The following is a 7,314-nucleotide window of genomic DNA, read 5'->3' as shown; positions in this document are numbered from 1 at the left end:
TTTTTTGTTGTTGTTGTATGCAGTTTCCAGCAAACTTTAATTAATTTTTTTCTATTTGTGAAAATTTCTACTTTATTTAAAGGTAATTTTTATTATAGGCCTATAGACCTTACACAGCATTATTAATATGATTTTGGAGGTTACAAAACTTTAAAATTACTTTAAAAAATGGAAAATAATTATATCATTTGATTTCAAGATATTTTGTATACCTTAAAAATAATTAATTCTATCCCGGGATTTCCCGGGATCCCGGGAAACAGTTCACTTTTATCCCGGGATCCCGGGACAAGCAAAAGACCGGGAAATGAGAAACCCTAGGTGGTATTATGCTTATTGTCCATGCTTTTGCTTGACCTTGCTGCAAGCAGTGTCATAACGAGCTTTTTATATGCACTGTGAAAGATTATATTTTTGGGTCCCACATTTTTGGAAAATATAAAAATAAAAACGATAGAAATGGTCAATTAATTTTTAACTTTAACCACAAACGTTCTTGAAATCGGATCCCAAGACCTTTAAATTTAAAATTTTAAAGTCAAAATATAATCATGACAATTTTTTTGATAACCATTTCAGTGCCTCTTTTAGGTCTTGTGACTGTGCCCCGTTGAACCTGCCTAATTACGACAGTGACTGCAAAAAGGTTAAGCTCTAAGACGAGGTTTTGAAATCCCTCGTGATATTTGGAAGATGTGATGTGGGTGCAGATTCTACTTTTATGGACGATAATGCTCATGCCTACAAGGCTGCACTCGTCAATTACTTTCTTGATTGTAAAGATATTCGTCTCATGAAGTGGTTAGCAAGATCTTCGGACCTAAATTTCATGGATGCTGTGGGATGCTGTAGAGCAGTCATGAGCCATTTTCTGTGAATAAAGATTTACAACGCTTAGTAACTCTTTCTTGTTTTGGTTTGATGTAATTTTAAAAAATAAGTTTTTAAATTGTTTTATCGGATAAATAATACAAGTTTCTGCTGGTTAAAGTTTTACACTGTTCAGATCAGCAGTTCCTGAGATGAGCAGCACATATTTTTCAGATTTATACACTCTTGTTTTTATATAGAATTCTTCATATATCAATATTACATGTATCTTGATTTTTGTAAATGATCAGTTAAAAATTTATGAATTAGAAGAAAAACCAATATTTAATGGTTTTAATAACTAAATTATATCGATATGACCAATTCACATTAGAATTCTGTAAGGAAACAGTGACAACGTGAATTACTAACATACCAAAAATTTGTTGAAATCTATTCTATACAAAAATTCAAGTATAGCAAAAAGAAGATATGATCATGGAAGCTGACAAAGAGAATCGAATGTAAGCTTGGTTTTGATGGGATACGACAATGCAAAACATGGGCGATCTATCAAGAGAGGATGCCTCCCGGAAGTTCTTTTTATGGAAAACTGACATCTATTTAGTATTGGGGGTGAAGAAAGTCTAGAAAACTCCGCATGGCCCGCCTGCTGATCAAGAGCAAAACGGCAAACTATTACTCAATGGTTTTATCTATTCGACTACTGATGGGTGCATCAGATGTATGAAATTAAGTAAATATGAAAGTTAGAACAAGAACAGATTTAACTGATATGTTCAATCTATAATTTCTACGAATTCATTTTATTGTATTTGTAGAATGCAGAACATATAACATCAAATAATATCAAATGGTAAATATTTTTATCAATTTCCAGATTATATTTAATAGTTAATAATTTATAGAAATATTTTGTTATAGATAAGTAAATTCCATTATGAAATAACATAAAAGATAAAAGTATAATTTGTTTTAAGAGATTATCAGATAATGTTGTATCAATTCTAGAATTTATTAAAATATTTATTAATGTAATATGCTTTTACGGTGTAAAAATATGGAAAATGAAGAAAATATGAATACAGTTTTGAATTTAAAACTATTGATAAAATAATTCGAGAGAATTAATTAAAACATTTTTTTTTGTTTATGTAAAGTTTGTAATTTGATAAATATAAAAGAAGTCAGCAAACAGTTTAAAAATAAGATTATACTCTTCACGACTCCCTTTACTACAGTATTTTCGAAGCAATTATAAAATGCGATTCTGTAATCTAAAAAGTTTACTTCTACTGATGATAATAATTACGCTTTTGTATAAATTTTTAATTCGCTAAAACGCGTCACTGGAATATCTGCATATAATGAGTGTTGTATAGTGTCTTGATTTAGGAAGTCATTAAGAATATGAATTTACTTTTAAAACGAGATATGTATCTTCTCTTTTACACGTAACGAAGTAAACATTAAATTAAAATTTTCCTACAAATATAATTAAAAAATTGTTACTAAAATTACATTCGGAAATCGTGTTAAAAATTTAAATCTGTATGATGCAACTTTAACAATGTTTAGAGATAGGAGATAAATTCTTTTGACTTAAAATGTTTTGCACTGATATATGCTTATAGTTTATTGAAACAATGTTTGTAAAGTAAATAATTTAAGATCAACACAGTAATTGATAAGTCTTTCAATAAAAATAAATAAGAATTAAAATAGCGTAATAATTCAATAGATTTTTTTTTCATTTTTCATAGATTAAATAATGAAATGACAATTTTTTATTCAATAATTGTAAAAATTATATGAAATAACGTTAAAAAAACTGGATAAATAAATCTATTTTATCAGTTGTTTTTAACAAAAATTTATTCCGAAATCATATTTGGAAAATTTATATCAACGTAATAGAAATGACAGTCTTGATTATTTCATAAATGTTTAATGAAAATTATTATTATCGTCATTATTTTCCGTATGAATAAGAAATTTATCATTTTGAAGATTCTAATTACCAATACTAATCCTTCCGTACACACACAGCTATAAAATACGTTTAAAATGAATAAATTCCAATAGATTATTTTTGAATAAACGCGTTTGCAAAAAATAATGTATACGAATCAATTAGAATTGCTTAGAGATATATTAAAAGTCGAATCAATTTTATTCTATTGATTCTTGATATTCTACTGTAAATATGTATATATTCCTTACATTAGAATATGTAATATATACTGTATTATGTATACAGTATAATACAGTATATATTATGTAAATACAGTATGCAACTTTATAATATATTGTATTTACTAAAATTTAGAAAGTTTTATGATCTGATGGCGTAATAAAATGTTTCATGATGTTTAAAGTATGTATTCAATTTAAAAATTCCACGTTTAAGCGTAATTATTATTAAACACGAAGTTGTGATAACGCAGAATAATAGAAGTGAATATATGTGTAAACATGATAAAAGTAATAATCATACATAATATTTCAGATCAAGACAAATAGATACAGGAAAATTTAATCAAAGAGATTTTGTCCTGTTTGATATTCATCATTCACGTATTTTCAGCACGAGTAAAACATATTTACAATAAAACAGTTAATTTAGCGAGAACTCTGGAAGCTTAATACGAATCACGTGTAAACTTAAAACAATCAGTATTGTAGTCAAAAAAAACAGTGATTTCTCTAAAAGGATAAAATTAAACACATTTCCAATTTTGGCTTAGGAAGCCAAGGTTTACACTATTGGAAATGTGAGGTCACAAATAGTTTGACAACAATAAAATTTTGTACTACGTATTTACGCGAAGCGGTGTTTTCAGCATTGATAATTATAAAATGAAAATGTTGGTCAACTCTAAAAATCGTTAAAGGTGTCTTGCGTCCTGCAGTATCAAATATTTAGCTAAGATTTAATTCATTATGTAAAAATAAACAAGCACACCTGTATCATAACTATGCAAATTTGCATTTGTCTTTAATAAATGGTAAAATTGTTTTATGGTTTATTATCAGTAAATAATTTTGTTTGTATACTTATTTTATATAATGGGAGTGGCGTACAATTTTCTCGGTTAAAAGGAGTTCGCGAATAGAAAAAGTTTAAGAAGCCTTGGTGTAAAATATATCTAAGAATTAAATATTGTACTGTAATACAAAACTATATCGCTACAGCGCAAATTTCAACATCAAGCTGGACTCGAAATGTATTGAATTGTGCAATGCGAATCTCATATTTGTGCCGTAATTAATTGTCCGATTCCGGGTTTTATAAGAATTACTTTCTTCTGGTTATGTTAATGTTAAAATATTTACTTAAATTGCAATGTGTACGGAAACTGTCCAAGATGGAACCCGAATAAAAAGGGAACCAAGTTAAACTGAAAAAAAAACAGAGCGATTTTCTATGTTAAAAAAAGAACCTGTTCAAAATAGAAATCTGTCAAATCGAAAAAAATATTCGACACCGTGAGATTCTGGTTTACACAAGTTTTACTATACATTTTATTCGATCTACAAAAAAATCTTACAATTAATATATTCTACATAATTTTATATTAATAACCCATCGTTTAACTAAGTTATTGTAATAAACTTGTTTTCTTTAGATATCATAAAAAGCTTTCCAAGCACTTTATAACGAATCTAAAATCTCTTATATTAATGCACTTCTTTTTCAAAGCTGTTTTAAATATCTGTAATATCTCAAAAAATTTAGTTTCTCTATTAAAACACTTCTTAATCAATGCTGCGTGCTCCAGTCTAGCATTAATACCTAATTCCGAATCATATGTGGAAAGCATTGTTGTTTGCTTTCCTTTCTCAATATCATATCTGTTCTTTAATCCAGCTGTTAAGAGATATTTTTGTGGCTCCTATTATATTAAATTCTTTACGAATCTGTCATCTGTTAATGATATGCCATAAATTCCCGGAGTTCTGGTCCGATCTATAGTGTCTTTATCATTTTGTAACATTTGGTATATTGTGCTGCCTCTTTTATATATCAATACTAGATCCTTTCCTTTCCTATGTGTAATTTCTTAATATATAGGTTCCAGTTTCTTGTCATATTCCACAATTTATTTTCTTTTGACATTAAAATGAAATTAAATTAGAGAATGAATATGAATAAAGTTGTGATTCTATTTGTCAAAACAGTTCATACCTTTTTTTAAAATAAAAATCAATTTTACTGCAATTGCATCTTCAACTGCAGATGATGTGGAATTGAAAGATCAAAACTTGTGAAATTATTATGTGGATGATTTCTTTTACTTTCTATTTATCTTACTTATATCTTACTAATTAATTCTTTTGTGAGTAAAGATAAATGAATGAATAATTCTCTTGCATAGGATTAATTAGCATTCTTGGATTTTATCATAATCTTGTTTATTACAAGCTTAAAAGCTTGTCAAAACTAAAGTTTTAATTTTAAATGATGGTGAAAATTGAGAAGTTTGGATAGACAATGTTTTAATAATAATATATTAAATATTCTAAATAATATTAAATGTTTTAAGTATGACATTTCAGCTGTAATTGATAGCTTAAAAAGTTTAATAACATATTATATTTTTATTAGAAGAACCAATTCTATATTTCTAATTGAAAACTTTTTTGATTTATCTAATAATTTATGAAAGTTTATTTATTCAGTATAACTCTTAGTTTAAGACATAGTAAATTTATAATTTATTTGCATAAAATACTCAAGATTTTGCCGTAGGAAAAATAATACAATTAAAATTTTGTCACCGCAAGGTTATGCAGTATTAGGGTTGCATTTCAGTGCTAAGTAATTCAATTTAATTGAAATTGAATTATTCTCAGTTCTAATTAAATATAATTAACAATTAACAAAATTTGTTGTATTAAAATAATTTTAAAAGTTTTACTTAATTTCTATGAAAATCATATTCTGTATCAGTAATACAAGTATATTCAATATTTTAAGAATGTTTAGTTATAAGACGTTTAAGGTGTCTTTTTGATGAAAAAGTATTTTATTTAAATATTATTAACGACAATAAAAATATTGTAAAACATTTTATAATATAGTTATTAATAATTAGAATACCCAATTCTTACTGTATCTGAAATCTCGAAGGTGTATCTGAAATAGCGAAGGTGGTAAATGCTGTAAGCAAGTTTCGGATATAAATAGAATTTCTTTGGTTTTCTATAAATTAAAATTGTATTATATATGAGATATAAATAGTAGTCTTTTATAGGAAACATTTTAATGTACATTTTCTGTACATTAATGTACATTTACTTTATCCTTTGATCCTTTTATATCTTGTGACATCTTCATTCATTTTCTTTCTTCAAGAAAAGATTCTTCATTACGGAATCATCGACAATCAATCAATATGTTTTCAATTGCTTTCGTTTTGGGTTAAAAGTCAATTGTATGAATCAGTGTTTTCCTATATTTATTTATTAAATTTAATAACAATATCGCTAAAAAAATTACCTACATTGATAAATCTTTCCGTACTCTGTTTCCTAAATGATTTAAGTTACTTTCTATGAATTTTTTTACAGGAAAATTGATTGTTATTTACCTATATATTATAATATTATAATTTCATATTTTAAATAAACTAATTAACAATTATTAACATCCTTTTCTTATAACTTATCTAGTAAAATTAAAAGTAACATATTTTTAAATAAAAGAGTCCATAATAAACTTTTATAGAATGATCAGCGGGTAAAAACTTGTGAATTCTTAATTTATAGCCATTTTTCAGGTAAATCATATGTCCGAGATAGATTTATCGCATAAACATATAGTATTTCACTTATTTCTAACAATAGGATTTTCAATTATGAAACACAATGAATACAGTTTCATAATTTAAAAAATAGAAAATTAACTACAATTTTTTGGACAAGTAATCAATTAATGAAGAAAACAATTTAATATTAGCTATTTAATAGTTATCGCCAGTAATGAGTAGATATATATTTTTATTTATACTCAACTGTAACTTTATCAAATTGATAAATAAATCTGTGTAAGTAAAAAATTGTACTTTCGTTCATTTTTCTGTACCTTACACAGAGCGTTTGACCCATCCAATTTCTTTAGAACAAAATTTTTTTGCATTAAAAATACATTTTTACTTGTTTTCTATTAGTTATATTTATTTTTTTTTTCAATTTTTGACAAATTTTCCCTATTATATTTAAACTTAGATCTGATAATTTTTTTCTGATTTATATTTGTCCTTGTAATGTTTTTCATCACTGAACACAATTCACAAGAAATTATTTAAACTCGAAATGGTTATCAAACAGCTATTTAGTTTTTGAAATTCGATAAAACATAGAAAATATTTGTTACAAATCTAATTTTATTATCATTTTTCGAATATATTAAAATTTTTTTTATTGCTTCTTAACAATTTGCAAGAAATTACAGATTAATTTACTAATTAATCATTACAT

This window comes from Centruroides sculpturatus, unplaced genomic scaffold (assembly GCF_000671375.1).
Source record: "Centruroides sculpturatus isolate CEXI.00-Female unplaced genomic scaffold, Cexi_2.0 scaffold129, whole genome shotgun sequence".
Lineage (NCBI taxonomy): Eukaryota > Metazoa > Arthropoda > Arachnida > Scorpiones > Buthidae > Centruroides > Centruroides sculpturatus.
The sequence above is the reverse complement of the archived record's forward strand: the minus strand, read 5'-3'. Positions refer to the sequence as shown.